This window comes from Phyllobates terribilis, unplaced genomic scaffold (assembly GCF_046119375.1).
Source record: "Phyllobates terribilis strain yellow unplaced genomic scaffold, ASM4611937v1 Scaffold_7__3_contigs__length_470593459, whole genome shotgun sequence".
Classification (NCBI taxonomy): domain Eukaryota; kingdom Metazoa; phylum Chordata; class Amphibia; order Anura; family Dendrobatidae; genus Phyllobates; species Phyllobates terribilis.
In genome coordinates this window covers 147650230-147668526 of record NW_027362767.1, presented here as the reverse complement: position 1 = coordinate 147668526, position 18297 = coordinate 147650230, and the positions used below count along the sequence as shown (strand labels likewise).

At 51.7% G+C, this 18297-nt stretch overlaps 1 protein-coding gene across 1 annotated transcript in view; it reads left to right on the top strand.

Annotated features, from left to right (window-relative positions):
* Positions 1 to 10785: 10785 nt before the first annotated feature.
* Positions 10786 to 18297, top strand: part of SV2A (synaptic vesicle glycoprotein 2A) — a 197602-nt gene continuing 190090 nt past the window's right edge. The window contains exon 1 of the mRNA XM_073639416.1: positions 10786 to 10965. The gene's annotated coding sequence lies outside the window, so the exon portion shown is untranslated. The remainder of the gene's footprint in view (positions 10966 to 18297) is intronic.

The window sequence follows — 18297 nt, the reverse complement described above, 5'->3', positions numbered from 1 at the left end:
ACTGTGGGGCCATCATACTGTGTGTGGTGGGGGGATGTACTGTGCGGGCATCATACTGTGTGTGTGTGGTGGGGGGATGTACTGTGGTGGGCATAATACTGTGTGGTGAGGGGGATGTACTGTGGGGGGCATCATACTGTGTGTGGTGGGGGAATGTACTGTGGGGGCATCATACTGTGTGGTGGGGGGAATGTACTGTGGGGGGCATCGTACTGCGGGGGGCATCGCACTGCTTGTGTTGGGGGGAATGTACTGTGGGGGGCATCATAGTGCGTGTGTTGGGGGGAATGTACTGTGTGGGGCATCATACTGTGTGTGGAGTGGGAATGTACTGTGTGGGGCATCATACTGTGTGTGGAGTGGGAATGTACTGTGGGGGCATCATACTGTGTGTGTGGTGGGGGGTTGTACTGTGGGGGGCATCATACTGTGTGTGTGGTGGTGGGTTGTACTGTGGCGGGCATCATACTGTGTGTGTGGTTGGGGGATGTACTGTGGGGGCATCATACTGTGTGTATGTGGTGGGTGGGTGTACTGTGGGGGGCATCATGCTGTGTTTGTCTGTGGTGGGTGGGATGTACTGTGGGGGGCGTCATACTGTGTGGAGGGGAATGTACTGTCGGGGACATCATACTGTGTGGGAATATACTGTGGGGGGTGTCATACTGTGTGTGTGTGTGGGGGGGAATGTACTGTGGGGGCATCATACTGTGTGTGTGGGGGGAACGTATTGTGGGGTCATCATACTGTGTGTGGGGGGGATATACTGTGGGGGCATCATACTGTGTGTTGGGGGATGTACTGTGGGGGCATCATACTGTGTGTGGGGGGGATGTACTGTGGGGGCATCATAATTTGTGTAGGGGAATGTACTGTGGGGACATCATACTGCAGGGATTGTTCTGGGAGGCATCATATTGTGTGGAGGGAATGTACTGTATGGACATTATACTGTGTGGGATAATGTACTGTGGGGACATCACACTGTGTGGGAAGGGGGAATGTACTGGGGGGAAAGTACTGGGGGGGCATCAAACTGTGTTGAGGGTACATCACATTGTGTATGGGGACATTAATGGGCTTCAATAGAGACTCTTGCTGTGTGGGTGTTTGGCACCCCAGGGGTCTCGTTGCCACAGTAATAGAAATTTATGTCTGAGAGCAAGTGGGAGGTTTCTCTGGTCAGGAGCCCTAAGCATGCAACACTGCCCGCCCAGACCTGGGAGGGGAGGAATCTGCCCTTATAAACTGGGTCTGGGGCGGGATTAGGTCAGACAGAGACAGAGACAGAGCCTGCAGAACAAGCAGAGCAGACAGAGTCTGAGAGGGAAAGTGACAACAGGAGCTCTGTAGGAGCAGGAGCGAGTGCCAGAGGCTGGAAGCTAGAAAGCTCGCCTTGGCTGAAGACACTAAACCCGGACACGGAGTCCAAGGCTGTGGGGACATCCAGGTCCTGCAGCAGAATCCAACCGGCAGGGGATTCCATGTCCTCTGGCCATAGAAGCCCGGAGGCACGGTCACAAGCAAGGGACCAGCACCGCCATCGTGAAGCGGAGGCTAACGGAAGGCCCCAAGTCACCGGCCATACGGGTGAGCACCACACGGTATACTCAGGGACGTGGGCTACTTCTACCCGCATAGAGCAAGGTAGCCAGGAAAGAGTACAGATAGTCGGGGAGGCCTACAACTCCACCTGGCCAGGGGAGATCCTACTTGCTTACAGACTGACCAGGCCCCTACTGCTAACCAGTACTCCCGGGAGGGTCTGCGTTATTCCATCAGTAAAGACCCTAAACTGCACCACACGTCTCTGTGTTTCATCGCCGCACCAGCACCATCAGTACTGGGACGCTCACACCATCACTCCCATCATCCACACTAGCTGCCCTGAGGCAATACTTCTCCCGTGGGGAGTTATCCCATACTTGGCTGCGCATACAACATCAGCCTCAGCGGTCTGCAGCGCAGCGGCGGTCCCCACTGACCGCAATCCATGGGTGGCGTAGTCGGACATTTGTTATCACACTCAGACTGCCACTGGTTTGACCGCCCTGGGCACGGACCGGGTCACAGCCACGGAGGACTACAACCCCCAGCGATCCGGCTCCGGGTATCCCCTGCACAGCACAGGCTCAGGGGGCACGTCAACTTTGGCGTAGTCGGCAGGATTTCGTGCCCGCAACCACCGGGTACTGCGTGCCTGAAAAAAGACTTTTATACTTACCTGTGGTGAAGTTTCCCGCCATCCGGAGCCGTTTCCCGCCATCGGACGCCATCTTGGGTCGTTTCCCGCCGTCTTCTGCCGTCTTCCCGCCATCCGCAGCTGCTTCCCGCCTTCGGACGCCATCTTCGGGACGCTGCACGGGAAGAAGAGGGGCGTGGACGCCGAAAGCGCGCGAGATCCGAAGCTCCGCCCCATGCACTGACGCTGCGCAAGGTCCTGGAAGGGAGGAAGAGCGACACTGACGTCATCGGTGCGCGACGCCAGGTCCTCTACCCCGACGATTGATTGCGGAGCCGCGGCCTACGGAAGAAGAGCATCGCAAGGTAGGCCACGGTCCACTAGGGGGGTAGAAGGATGTCGGACACCGAGGGGAGCTCCACCGCCACACCGGCCGCCAGCGCAACCGCTGCAGCGGTCATGCCATTCACCATGCCCTATATCCCGGGGGCAACCTGGCTACCCCAGTACTCAGGGGAGTCACATACCCTGAGTGACTTTAGGGAAAAACTGGATAGCCTCTTCCAGGTATACCCCCTCACGGAAGAGCAAAAAGTAAGCATCCTGGTGGCCCAGTTAATCGGGGCAGCCCAAAGGGAGGTAAAGTCCTGGTCACCTGGGAAGAAGAGGACTGTCAGAGAAATACTAGCCCGGCTGAAAGATACATTTGACACCCGCACCTCAGCCGAGATAAAACTCAGATTTTACGGGTGCAAACAACGGGCACATGAAAGTATAAGAGACTATGCTCTAAACCTACAAGAGGCCCTGAGAGCCATTAAGCAGGCAGACCCTGACAGCGTGGGAAATGAAGACAAGCTGTTGACCGAACAATTTATTGAGGGTCTACTGTGCAATGCCCACCGAACCCAGTTGCGAGCAATGTCCTTACAGGACCCTGACCTGGACTTTGCACAGTTCAAGGACAGAGCCATCCGGGTGCTCTGAGAACCGGCACCAGGTGGCGCTGTGACCCACAGGCGCCCTGCTATCACTTATCACCAGGACGCGGCGCCCTTGTCTGCAGGGCCTGTGGGAGCTGATGCGCAGGCTTTGAACAATAACCCGGCTACAGACCTGCACCATCAGGTCCAGGAGCTGACTAAGAGCGTTGCCGCGCTAACCAGAACTGTGCAGTCTTTACAGGTCTCTTCTCAAGGAAAGATCCTGCTGGCATCCGGACCGGAGGACGTCCCGTGCCGCCGACTGAGGAGGACCCCACCGGCCAGAGGAAGACCCAGCGACAGATACAACGAGGACGGACGACCCATCTGCCGCCGCTGCAATCAACCCGGACATATGGCAAGGTACTGTCATTTAAACGGGCACAACCTGGGGTAGAGGGCCAACCCCCAGGCCTAAGATCATCAGGCCCATCGAACTGGCATGACAAGTACGTAGGGGGACGTCCGGTCTTGCCTGTGGTACTGGACAGCATTCCTATGAGAGCCCTACTGGACACCGGGTCACAGGTCACCACCATCCCGTACGTGCTCTTCAAGCGGTACTGGAATGACTCGGACATAACCCGCTACCCAGATGACGACCTGAGCATTATCGCCAGCAATGGTCAGCCCGTGCCACAGATAGGATTTAAAGAAGTGACCATCAAGGTCAGTAAAGTTGAACTGCCGGCACAAGGACTGATCATTGTGGACATTGACCGTCGCAAGAGTCACCCAAAAATAACCCTAGGTACTAACGTAATTGAAAACTGTCTTGCAGAGGTGATTCTTATTTTGCAGCAGGTTGCCAAGAACGCCAGTTCCAGCCAGCAACGTGTGCTCCAAAAAGAGATCCGGGCACTGATGAAGCGGCAACAAGTGGAACTATCTGGTGGTGAGATAGGTAGCGTGAGAATGTGTGACCCGTTCCCTATTGCCATGCCCCCAAAAAGTGAGATGATGATTTGGTGCCGGGCAGCTATTGGTCTGAGAGGTAGAGACTACCAAGCAATGGTAGAACCCGTCTACTCAGACAGTAGGCCCACCATTTTGACAGCACGGGGGGTGGTCGATGTACGTCATGGGAGGGTGCCCGTCCGCATCATAAATATCGGGGAGAGAGAAGTATACCTGCCCCGGTATGCCACGCTAGCCAAATTGTTCACCATAAACCAGAATTCTGTACAGGCCGTGGAACCCTTGCCTCCATCTCAACCAGAGGAAGGTAACGGCTCTAAGAAACCAATGGAGGACTGGTGTCAGCAACTGCATTTGGGTACTGACTCCACTCCCTCACACCAAAAACAGGGAGTCTATCAGGTGGTTCAAGAGTACGAGAGAGTGTTTAGTAAACACCCGCTAGACTTCGGGCGAGTAAAGGGGGTAGAACATCACATCCCCACGGGAGAACATCCTCCCATAAAGGAGAGATACCGACCCGTACCCCCTGCACACTATCAACACGCCAAGGGGATGTTAAAAGACATGAAGGAGGCTGGGGTAATCAGGGACAGCTGTAGCCCCTGGGCAGCTCCACTAGGGACAGCTGTAGCCCCTGGGCAGCTCCACTAGTCTTAGTGAAAAAGAAAGACAACACCATGAGAATGTGTGTAGACTACAGGAAGGTCAACCGTATCACACACAAAGATGCGTACCCGTTACCAAGGATAGAAGAGTCCTTAGCTGCATTAAAATCTGCTAACTTCTTCTCTACTTTGGATCTCACTAGCGGGTACTGGCAGGTTCCTGTAGCAGAGGCGGACCGGGAGAAGACCGCATTCACCACCCCGATGGGACTCAGTGAATTTAACTGTATGCCGTTCGGGCTCTGCAACGCACCAGGAACCTTCCAAAGGTTGATGGAATGCTGTCTGGGACACCGGAACTTCGAGACGGTCCTACTATACCTGGACGATGTCATCGTCTATTCCAAGACCTATGAGGACCATCTGGAACACCTGTCAGAAGTGTTTGAAGCCCTGGCAAACTATGGCCTAAAGGTAAAACCCTCAAAGTGTCATCTACTGAAGCCAAAGGTACAGTACCTGGGACACGTGGTGAGTGCTGACGGAGTAGCCCCCGACCCTGACAAGATCACCGTGATTAAGGACTGGCCAAGACCATCCAGCATAAAGGAAGTGCGGCAGTTCCTCGGGTTGGTAGGCTACTACCGAAGATTCATTCCCGGTTTTATCATGAAGGCAGCTCCTATGCAGGACCTCCTGATAGGCCAGTCCAGGAAGGCCAAAAACCAGAAGCCACCCTTCAAATGGGAAAAGCTGGAAGAGGAGTCCTTCCGCCAGCTGAAGATGGCCCTCACGGGGGATGAAATCCTGGCGTACCCTGATTACAGCCAGCCCTTTATCCTCCACACGGACGAAAGCAACATCGGGCTAGGGGCCGTACTGTCCCAGATCCAGCAGGGGAGAGAACGGGTAATTGCTTACGCCAGCCGAAAACTGCGACCCACGGAAAGAAACCCTGAGAATTACAGCTCGTTCAAGCTAGAGTTCCTGGCAGTGGTGTGGGCAGTAACCGAACGTTTCAAGCATTACCTTGCCTCTTCCAGGTTCACCGTGTACACGGACAACAACCCGTTGACACACCTGGACACTGCAAGACTGGGTGCCCTGGAGCAGAGATGGATGGCTCGCCTGTCCAATTATGAGTTCACAATCAAATACCGGGCAGGGCGCTCCAATACCAACGCGGACGCCCTGTCCAGGATGCCAAACCTACCGGACGAAGGGGAGGATCCAGAAGAATTGGAAGAGATCGAACTCCCTGCGTTTCACCGTCATGGGATTACCCAGTATTCCCACCGTGTGAGGGGCCAGCGATCCGCTACGTTCAACCCCTTACCCCACTACAACTGGGCGGAGACGCAAGACAGTGACCCCGCAGTCCGTCTGGTGAAGGAGATGCTGACCCAGGCTGATGCCCGCCTGGATCCAGAAGCTCCGGAAGAGACCAAGCAACTGTGGACGGAGAAGAGCAGACTGTTCCTCTACAAGGAGAAGTTATGCCGCAGAATGGTTAATTCCCGGACACATGAACTGATCTGGCAGGTTGTGGTACCGAGACGGGACTCAGCTATTGTGCTGGAGGCCTACTACAATGGGGCAGGGCACTTCGGATGGAAGAAGCTGGAGTTCCTGCTGCGTGAATGGTTCTACTGGATAGGCATGAGAGGAGCCATTGAGAGGTGGTGTAGAGACTGTGGCCTGTGCAATCTAAGAAGAAGGGACCGTGCCAGCCAGAGGACTCCCCTGCAGCCCATCATCACCAGGCAGCCGCTGGAACTGGTCGCTCTGGACCATGTTAAACTGGCTCCAAGCAGAAGCGGGTATGTCTACGCCCTAACCATCGTGGATCACTACTCCCGGTTCCTGGTGGTGGTCCCTGTCAAAGACCTGACGGCTCAGACAGCAGCCAGAGCCTTCCAGCTGCACTTCTGCCGCCCACACGGGTACCCGGACCAAGTGCTGACGGACCAAGGACCAGCCTTCGAAGCGGAGGTCTTCCAGGAGTTCTGCAGCCTGTATGGCTGCAAGAAGATAAGAACAACGCCCTATCACCCCCAAACCAATGGACTCTGCGAGAAGATGAACCAGGTGGTGATAGATCTGCTAAAAACATTGCCCCTGGAAGAACGCAGTCTGTGGCCTGAGAAACTGCCCGATCTGGTGGACCTGTACAACCACATCCCGGTAGGTTCCACCAACTGTACCCCGGCTTACCTAATGCGAGCAAGACCTGGTAAGCTGCCTGTTGACCTGGATATGGGAGTCCTGATACCCGAGGACACCTCGCCAGAGGCAGACTGGGATACAGAACGGCAGCAGCAGTACCGGAAAGTACAGGAGAGCGTCGAGCGAAGTCTCTGTCAATCAAGAGAAAGGCAGGAGAGGACTTATAACCAACATGCTCCCGCTGTTCCCCTGGTACCTGGAGAGCAGGTCTTGAAAAGAAAAAGGCGGCTCCATAAGTTGGACGACCAGTGGGAAAAGGACCCGTACACCGTACTGCCCTCAAGCCACAATAATCCAAAGGTGTACGTCATCAGCAAGGATGGAGGAGAGACCACAGCCACTGTCTCCAGAGACCACCTGAAAAAGTGCCAAGAGAAGTTGCAAAGCACGGATGAAGATCAGGAAGACCCTCAACCCATAGAGGAAAAGGAGGAAATGATCAGCACCGTACTCGGAGACTTTCCCCGGTCCTGGACACAAGTAAACAACGCTATCGTGGTGCCCGTCCTCACCTTTCTCCAGCCAGCCCCTCAAGTGCCCACAGAAGACCAGGTAGAGCTGGAAGAGCAGCCGGCCCAGGAGGCAGAAGAGTCCACACCAGCAGCGCAGGAGGATCAACCCTCTGCTAGTAGTGAGCCTGCCGTGCCCCTAGTGAGCCAAAGAGTGCGCAGACAGCTGCCCAGCTTACCCATAACACCTCCTACACCCTGTAGTGCAGGACCAGTTAGTGAGCTCCGTAGGTCCACTAGAGTCACTAAAGGTCAGATGCCCGCTCGTTGGAAAATATAAAACAATGCACTGTAAATTTACCTGTTTCTTGAAAATGTTTATGGTTTTTGTTGTTGCCTGTTATTAATTATGTTTCTCAGTTACCCTGCAGATTTTTATGGACTAACAGGTTATGGACGCTGGATAACCGGAACAGTTTTGTAGATAGTTGCACATTGTGCCTCTTGCGAAGACGGCCACGGAAGAGAAAACCTGTCTGGCGTGGCCTCCTTGCGGTCCAAAGTAGCTAGCTTCAGCCTTGCAGCCACGCCCAGGGCCAAAGCAAGGGGCTTGCTTTGGACAGGTCCCCTACTTCGCTTAAAGCTTCACCTTGGGTGATATGGACACCCGGTTGCGGACACGCCGTGACCTTTAAAGAACTAAAGCTTGTTGTAAATATGTTATTGTATTATCGTTTATACCCTTCTATTTATGTTTCTTTAAAAATGTGTTTAGTCCCGGAGTACTAAAATTTACTAGGGGGGAATGTGGCACCCCAGGGGTCTGGTTGCCACAGTAATAGAAATATTATGTCTGAGAGCAAGTGGGAGGTTTCTCTGGTCAGGAGCCCTAAGCATGCAACACTGCCCGCCCAGACCTGGGAGGGAGGAATCTGCCCTTATAAACTGGGTCTGGGGTGGGATTAGGTCAGACAGAGACAGAGAGAGAGCCTGCAGAACAAGCAGAGCAGACAGAGTCTGAGAGTCAGAGCCTGGAGAGGGAAAGCGTCTGTGACCGTACATTCTTATAGGAGGCGTCTGTGACTGTACATTGTTATGGAGGCGTCTGTGACTGTACATTGTTATGGGGCGTCTGTGACTGTACATTGTTATGGAGGCGTCTGTGACTGTACATTGTTATGGGGGCGTCTGTGACCGTACATTCTTATAGGGGGCGTTTGTGACTGTACATTGTTATGGAGGCGTCTGTGACTGTACATTGTTATGGGGCGTCTGTGACTACATTCTTATAGGGGGCGTCTGACTGTACATTGTTATGGGGCGTCTGTGACCGTACATTGTTATGGGGGCGTCTGTGACCGTACATTCTTATAGGGGGCGTCTGTGACCGTACATTCTTATAGGGGGCGTCTGTGACTGTACATTGTTATGGGGCGTCTGTGACTGTACATTGTTATGGGGAGTCTGTGACCGTACATTGTTATGGGGGCGTCGGTGACTGTACATTGTTATGGGGGCATCTGTGACTGTACATTGTTATGGGGCGTCTGTAACTGTACATTGTTATGGGGGCGTCTGTGACTGTACATTGTTATGGAGGCGTCTGTGACTGTACATTGTTATAGGGGCGTCTGTGACCGTACATTCTTATAGGGGGCGTCTGTGACTGTACATTGTTATGGAGGCGTCTGTGACTGTACATTGTTATGGGGCGTCTGTGACTGTACATTGTTATGGAGGAGTCTGTGACTGTACATTGTTATGGGGGCGTCTGTGACCGTACATTCTTATAGGGGGCGTTTGTGACTGTACATTGTTATGGAGGCGTCTGTGACTGTACATTGTTATGGGGCGTCTGTGACTACATTCTTATAGGGGGCGTCTGACTGTACATTGTTATGGGGCGTCTGTAACTGTACATTGTTATAGGGGGCGTCTGTGACTGTACATTGTTATAGGGGGCGTCTGTGACTGTACATTGTTATGGAGGCGTCTGTGACTGTACATTGTTATGGGGGCGTCTGTGACCGTACATTCTTATAGGGGGCGTCTGTGACTGTACATTGTTATGGAGGCGTCTGTGACTGTACATTGTTATAGGGGAGTCTGTGACTGTACATTGTTATAGGGGGTGTCTGTGACCGTACATTCTTATAGGGGGCGTCTGTGACTGTACATTGTTATAGGGGCGTCTGTGACTGTACATTGTTATGGAGGCGTCTGTGACTGTACATTGTTATAGGGGGCGTCTGTGACTGTACATTGTTATAGGGGGTGTCTGTGACCGTACATTCTTATAGGGGGCGTCTGACTGTACATTGTTATAGGGGGCGTCTGTAACCGTACATTGTTATAGGGGGTGTCTGTGACCGTACATTGTTATAGGGGGAGTCTGTGACTGTACATTGTTATGGGGGCGTCTGTGACCGTACATTCTTATAGGGGGCGTCTGTGACTGTACATTGTTATGGGGCATCTGTGACCGTATATTGTTATGGGGGCGTCTGTGACCGTACATTGTTATGGGGGTGTCTGTGACTGTACATTGTTATGGGGGCGTCTGTGACCGTACATTGTTATGGGGGCGTCTGTGACCGTACATTGTTATGGGGGTGTCTGTGACTGTACATTGTTATGGGGGTGTCTGTGACTGTCCATTGTTATGGGGGCGTCTGTGACTGTACATTGTTATGGGGGCGTCTGTGACTCTACATTGTTATGGGGGCGTCTGTGACTGTACATTGTCTTGGGGGTGTCTGTGACTGTACATTGTTATGGGGGCGTCTGTGACTCTACATTGTTATGGGGGCGTCTGTGACTGTACATTGTCTTGGGGGTGTCTGTGACTGTACATTGTTATGGGGGCGTCTGTGACTGTACATTGTTATAGGGGGTGTCTGTGACTGTACATTATTATGGGGGCGTCTGTGACCGTACATTGTTATGGGGGTGTCTGTGACTGTACATTGTCTTGGGGGTGTCTGTGGTCGCTGCATTGTTATAAGGGTGTCTATCATGGGGGGCATCTGTGCCCGGCGCACTATCATGGGGGGCTCTGCACATGATGATCAGGTCAGTGAGGTATACCGCTCTGGTTATGGCCGATGTCACCTTTTGCCCTTTGCCTCCCTCTCTCCCTCCTCCTGGCATCTGCGCCCTCCGCCTCCTCCTCTGTGCCTGCTGCGCCTCATCCCTCCATGCAGCAGTCACACTAATAATAACACACAATTTGTCAGGTTCAGCTCCTACAGTGCATTTCAATGAGGTCTGGGGGGGGCACAGCGAGGCCCGCACCTGCCTGCAGGTGGTACAGCCGCGGTGTCCTGCCCTCCTCCCACCCTGACCGTAGTGAGTGTGGAGGACAGATCAGATGGCAGGCCCTGCCGCCTGCTGAGAGGCTGTGAGGGAGGGTATCATTTACTCCTCTTCGCCCTCCCCCCTATTTGACTGCGGAGTGGTTTCACCCGATGCTCTGTTGTAAGAGCAGCTCTCAATCTGGTACCCAGAGCCTCAGCATCCCCATCCCTCCTGCGTCCTCCCACAGAGGCACTGCCCTGGCACCCACACCCACCGCCACAGCCTGGCATGCTGGACACAAGGTAAAGACAACTGCGCATTTTAACCCTAGATTTAACCCCTTGCCAATGATGGTGCCATTTTGTCCTTGCACCCCTCCCCCCTCATCTAAATATGTACATCTATGTAAGGGCATTAGGCGGTCGGCACAGTTGGCAGCGCATATTATGCCTGTGGCATGGCTCAGGGTGCAGAGGCTGGCATCGTCCTGCTGCATTAGCCCCTCTGCTATATACAACACTATGACCTTGGAACGTAAAGCTACCGAAATCTAATATAACCCTGACCGAACTCCAGGAATGGAGGATGGTGGGGGGCGAGCTGCTTCGAAAGGAGGATGGGGGGAAAAGCTGCCACGAAGGGAGGATGGGGGAAAAGCTGACCCGAAGAGAAGATGGGGGGGAAAGCTACCCCAAAGGGAGGATGGGGGAGAGCTGCCCTGAAGGGAGGATGGGGGGAGAGCTGCCCCGAATGGAGGATGGGGGAAAAGCTGTCCCGAATGGATAATGGGGGAAAGCTGCCCCAAATCAAGGATGGGGGGGGGGCTGCCCTGAAAGTAGGATGGTGGGGTGTGAGATAACACAAAGGGAGGATGGTGGGGGAAACCTGCCCCGAATGGCGGATGGGGGGAAAGCTGCCCTGAAAGGAAGAGGGTGAGGGGTGAGATACCACGAAGGGAGGATGGTGGGGGAAAGCTGCCCCAAAAGGAAGGATGGAGGAGAAGCTGCCCAAAAGGAAGGATGGGGGGGAAAGGTGCCCCGAAGGAAAGATGGGGGGGGGGAAGCTGCCTGAAGCAAGGATGGGGAGGAAAGCTGCCTGAAGCAAGGATGGGGAGGAAAGCTGCCCTAAAGGAAGGATGGGGAGGAAAGATGCCCCGAAGGAAGGATGGGGGGGGGAGCCCCGAAGGAAGGATGGGGGGTGTGCCCCGAAGTAAGGATGGGGGGGTACCCCAAAGGAAGCATGGTGGGGAAGGTGCCCCATAGGAAGGATGGGGGGAAAGCTGCCCCGAAGGAAGGATGGGGGGGAAAGCTGCCCCGAAGGAAGGATGGGGGGGAGGTACCCCAAAGGAAGGATGGTGGGGAAGGTGCCCCAAAGGAAGGATGGGGGGAAAGGTGCCCCGAAGGAAAGATGGGGGGGGGAAGCTGCCTGAAGCAAGGATGGGGAGGAAAGCTGCCTGAAGCAAGGATGGGGAGGAAAGCTGCCCTAAAGGAAGGATGGGGAGGAAAGATGCCCCGAAGGAAGGATGGGGGGGGGAGCCCCGAAGTAAGGATGGGGGGGTACCCCAAAGGAAGCATGGTGGGGAAGGTGCCCCATAGGAAGGATGGGGGGAAAGCTGCCCCGAAGGAAGGATGGGGGGGAAAGCTGCCCCGAAGGAAGGATGGGGGGGAGGTACCCCAAAGGAAGGATGGTGGGGAAGGTGCCCCAAAGGAAGGATGGGGGGAAAGGTTCCCCGAAGGAAGGATGGGGGCAGAGGTGCCCTGAAGGGAGGATGGGGGGAAAGCTGCCAGGGGGCACAGCTGAGTAATACTGGAGAGCACGATGCCGGGCGTCATGGTGACATTCACTGTCCATGTACTGGGTGGACTGAGGTGGTCACGTAACCTTGGGTGAATGGTCGCCGAATTATCTGTATCACCGATACGTAGTGGTAACTGGACAGGAAAGGGTTAACTCTGTGTGAATAGTCATTATCTATCCTCTAATCCTGGGGGGGAGGATATTATTATTACTGATGTGTAATATCTATGATCTATGTGTATATATATATATATATATATATATATATATATATATATATATATACATATATTTATCATCTATCTATATAGAAAGAAACAAAAAGAGGCAGCGATTCCTTATGATGGGAGAAGAAGAATTGGTTTTTAATCGGCCCATGTGACACTTGGGCTAAAATAAAATATCTATCCCATATCTCTCTCTCACTATTGTCACCCCTGTATAATCCAGGATGACCTTGGCTTTCTCAGACCCAATAGTGCAGGTACAACACGGCTGTTAATGGCTCGTCTTGTAGCAACGAGCCGCCTCCGTCGCTTGCTTTGGGAATTTCTGTCCCCCTGACGCTCGGGGTGAGGACGCTGCAGACTGTAATGCTCTGTTCCCATTGCCCGGGGCGTGATATAAGTTACTGTAAGATCTTTATAAATAAAACCGCGACAGATGTGAGAATCTCATCAGCCCCCTGCCGCGCCATTGACAGAAACATCATTTGCATGATTTAGAAAACCACTCATGTCTTATATAGTGCATGTGTACGGCCGGCATTTATAGGGCCTGACCCGCCACTTCCTGTGAGAAAGGGGCACAGACCCGCCATTCATGGGGCATCCTCTGCACCCTGAGCTTTTCTTGCTCTGTTCTGTCTTGTGAGCCGTGTATAACAACTTGTGATTTTCTTTTCCTTCCTAAAATAAATCCTACCCAGGGTTGTGGCATCTTATGTACACAGTTATTGGCTCTGAAGGCTGCAGACATCTGTGTGCCCCATGGCACCGGTTTGTCAGCAGGGTCTGCGTTCCCTAATATCCAGTCAGAAGCCCATTATGCCATCAGAGGCCTGAGATCCCGCCAGAGGTCCGAGATCCCGCCAGAGGCCCGAGGTCCCGTCAGAGGCCTGGGATCCCGTCAGAGGCCCCAGATCCTGTCCGAGTCCCGAGATCCCCTCAGAGCCCCAAGATGTTGCCAGAGGCCCAAGATTCCGTCAGAGGTCCGAGATCTCCTCAGAGCCCCGAGATGCCGTCAGAGGCTTTGGATCCTGGTAGAGCCCCGAGATGCCGTCAGAGCCCCGAGATGTCTTCAAAGGCCTGGTATTCCGTCACAGGCCCAGTCTCCGGTCAGAAGCTCGGTCTCCAGTCAGAGGCCTGGTATCCCGTCAGAGGCCCCAGGGATCCCATCAGAGACCCCAGATCCCATCAGAAACCAGAGATCCTGTCGGAGGCCCGGTATTCCGTCACAGGCCCGGTCTCCTGTCAGAAGCCTGGTATGCGGTCAGAAGCTCGGTCTCCTGTCAGAAGCCTGATATTCCGTCACAGCCCCGATCTCTGGTCAGAGGCCTGGTATGCGGTCAGAGGCTTGGTATTCCGCCACAGGCCCGGTTTCCGGTCAGAGGCTCGGTCTTGAGTCAGAGGCCTGGTATCCCATCAGAGGCCCCATGTCACGTCGGAGACCAGGGATCCCGTCAGAGGCCCCAGATCCTATCAGAAACCTGAGATCCCGTCGGAGGCCCGATATTCCGTCACATGCCTGGTCTCCTGTCAGAGGCCTCGTATGCGGTCAGAAGCTCCCGTCTCCTGTCAGAGGCCTGATATTCCGTCACAGGCCCGATCTCCGGTCAGAGGCTCGGTCTCCTGTCAGAGGCCTGGTATGCGGTCAGAGGCTTAGTGTCCTGTCAGAGTCCAGGTAGTCCGTCACAGGCCCAGTTTCCGGTCAGAGGTTCGGTCTCCTGTCAGAGCCCGGTGTTATGTCGGAGACCAGGGATCCCATTAGAAACCCGAGATCATGTCGGAGGCCCAGTCTCCTGTCACAGGCCCAGGCTAAGGAAGCTTGTATTTCTTAACAAGAACTTACACTCATGGCGCCTTTTCCCTTAACACCTGCCCTCTCACCCTCTTTCTACCCTTCATTATACTATAGTGATTTCAACGTTGTCATATTTCCGCCATATTTTTTTCTCAGATTTGTTGCTCTCACTCAGATGTTTCTGAGTCCTAATGCAAGTCTGTACCAGGCCCCTCATCCGCCATAGTGTCACTATATGTATCAGAGGGGCATACAGTCCTCAGAGACCGTGTTTGGGTATGGTGGTGTAAACAACCACTATATGCCGTATGTAGTTTGTGATGGGGTGTTGGTATAAGACTGAGCCGATGCCACCCATTACATATGGCGTAAGTCACGTGGGCAATCCTTAAATAACACTGCCTACAAACTGTGCTAAACCCGCTAATCCCTACCTCTCTTCTCAGGAGTCATGTGCATGTATTAGTGAGCATCTCACCTGCTGCCGGAGTGTGAAATACAGCGGGAGCGCTTGTCAGGGTGTAAAGATGTTTGATGGTTCTGAGTATCACATTATTGGCACAGTCAGATGTATGAAGCTTCTTGTACTACCGCCATCCCGGCACTAGTGCAGCTGTGGGACCCTCTCCTTCCAACAGGGAACTGAACCCCCAATAGACAAGGGGAATAGACTGGGAAATCCAATCGGCCTAGCAGAAGTATTTGGGAATTGTATGGTGGTAGTGTTTGGGAGCCATATGGCAGCATTATGTAGGCACTGCATGACAGTATTTTTTGGCCGCTGTATAGTATTGGGAATTGTAATAATATTTGCAAGCTGTGTGGCAGCATAATATAGTCATTGTATGACAGTATTATTTAGAATTTGTATCACTGTATTATTTGGGGCTTGTATGGCACATTACATTATTATTTAGGAACTCTAAAGCAGCAATATGTGGGCATTGTATTGCAGTATTATTTGGGAGCTGTAGGGATTAGTATTGAGCGAGTATGTTCTATTAACCCTTTCGCCGAGTATGCTCGGGCTGAGCTCCGAGTATTTACAGCTGCTCGGTGATATGGTTGAATCAGTCCCGTGTGCATGATTTGCGACTGATTGACAGTTTTATTACATGTGAGGAATGTCTATTTCTTACACATTCCTCCCATGTAATAAAGCTGTCAAACAGTCGCAAATCATGCACGCAGAGCTCGGCCCGAGCATACTCGGACAGAACATACTCGCTCAACCCTAGTAGGGATGTATTATATGGGCACTGTATGGCAGTATTTGTTGTGAGCTCTATTATGTGGTCACTATGGCAGAATTGAGTGTTGTAAGGCTGTATCACGTGGTCACTGTGTGGCGGTATTATTTTTGAGATGTAGAGCTGTACTATGTGAGCACTATATGGCAGTATTATTTTTGTGCTGCAGGGCTGTATTATGTGGGTGATAGCAATAAATCAAATTAAAAAGTAACCTTTATTAATCAATTTTTAAAATACCCCTAACGAGGGATCCAAGTGCAAGTGCTCAACATATAAAAGGACTAACGCTAAATCAAGATCAGGAGTGACCTGCTCTCTCAGAGCTCACCACACCACCCATTGTCCTCCAGTCTTAGAACACCAAAAAGACACAAAATGAAAATACAAGGAGTTTTGTATTACTGACTCCTACACCTCTTTCTAGTCCCGGATATGTGTTTCCACATCATAAATTACTCCAAGTATGGACATAGGAGCATTTAGCACGCCTAGCATCTGTAATGCTTACCCACGTCGTCCCGTCAATTATATAATATGGCGGACATATAGCATAAACTGCCTGATATGTATTTATGCAAAGTGGCAGTGAGGTGAACAAATTGCATGGCAACACTAATCCATGCTGCAGCAAGAAATATTTTTTCACAATTCCTAATGTGTCGCATTCATAAATTCGAATGCTAAGGATGTCATGCATTAATACTAAAGCGACACAGGAATCATATATATACCATTATCTTTGTTCCTTAAGTATATTCCCTTACTTATAAAATCATAACATTCAGCAGGGTTTATCAGCTCTTTGCTATATACCTGTACTATGTGGGCACTGTATGGCAGCATTATTTGTGAGCTGTACTATGTGGGCACTGTATGGCAGTATTATTTGTGAGTTGTACTATGTGGGCACTGTATGGCAATATTATTTGTGAGCTGTACTATGTGGGCACTGTATGGCAGCATTATTTGTGAGCTGTACTATGTGGGCACTGTATGGCAGCATTATTTGTGAGCTGTACTATGTGGGCACTGTATGGCAGCATTATTTGTGAGCTGTACTATGTGGGCACTGTATGGCAGTATTATTTGTGAGCGGTACTATGTGGGCACTGTATGGCAGTATTATTCGTGAGCTGTACTATGTGGGCACTGTATGGCAGTATTATTTGTGAGCTGTACTATGTGGGCACTGTATGGCAGTATTATTTGTGAGCTGTAGAGCTGTACTATGTGGGCACTGCATGGCAGTATTATTTGTGAGCTGTAGAGCTGTACTATGTGGGCACTGTATGGCAGTATTATTTGTGAGCTGTAGAGCTGTACTATGTGGGCACTGTATGGCAGCATTATTTGTGAGCTGTACTATGTGGGCACTGTATGGCAGTATTATTTGTGAGCTGTACTATGTGGGCACTGTATGACAGTATTATTTGTGAGCGGTACTATGTGGGCACTGTATGGCAGTATTATTCGTGAGCTGTACTATGTGGGCACTGTATGGCAGTATTATTTGTGAGCGGTACTATGTGGGCACTGTATGGCAGTATTATTCGTGAGCTGTACTATGTGGGCACTGTATGGCAGTATTATTTGTGAGCTGTACTATGTGGGCACTGTATGGCAGTATTTGTGAGCTGTACTATGTGGGCACTGTATGGCAGCATTATTTGTGAGCTGTACTATGTGGGCACTGTATGGCAGTATTATTTGTGAGCTGTACTATGTGGGCACTGTATGACAGTATTATTTGTGAGCTGTACTATGTGGGCACTGTATGGCAGTATTATTTGTGAGCTGTACTATGTGGGCACTGTATGGCAGTATTATTTGTGAGCGGTACTATGTGGGCACTGTATGGCAGTATTATTCGTGAGCTGTACTATGTGGGCACTGTATGGCAGTATTATTTCTGAGCTGTACTATGTGGGCACTGTATGGCAGTATTATTTGTGAGCTGTAGAGCTGTACTATGTGGGCACTGTATGGCAGTATTATTTGTGAGCTGTAGAGCTGTACTATGTGGGCACTGCATGGCAGTATTATTTGTGAGCTGTAGAGCTGTACTATGTGGGCACTGTAAGGCAGCATTATTTGTGAGCTGTACTATGTGGGCACTGTATGGCAATATTATTTGTGAGCTGTACTATGTGGGCACTGTATGACAGTATTATTTGTGAGCTGTACTATGTGGGCACTGTATGGCAGTATTATTTGTGAGCTGTACTATGTGGGCACTGTATGGCAGTATTATTTGTGATCTGTACAATAGGGGGACTGTATGGCAGTATAATTTGTGAGCTGTACTATGTGGGCACTGTATGGCAGTATTATTTGTGAGCTGTAGGGCTGTATCATGTGAGCTCTCTGGCAGTATTATTTAGGAGCTGTAGGGCTGTATCATGTAGGCACTGTATGGCAGCATTATTTGTATGCTGTGTGGCTGTATTATGTGGGCACTGTTTAGCACTATTATTTAGGAGCTGTAGGGTAGTATTATGTGGGCACTATATGGCAGTATTATTTTTGTGCTGTATGGCTTTATTATGTGGGCACTGTATGACA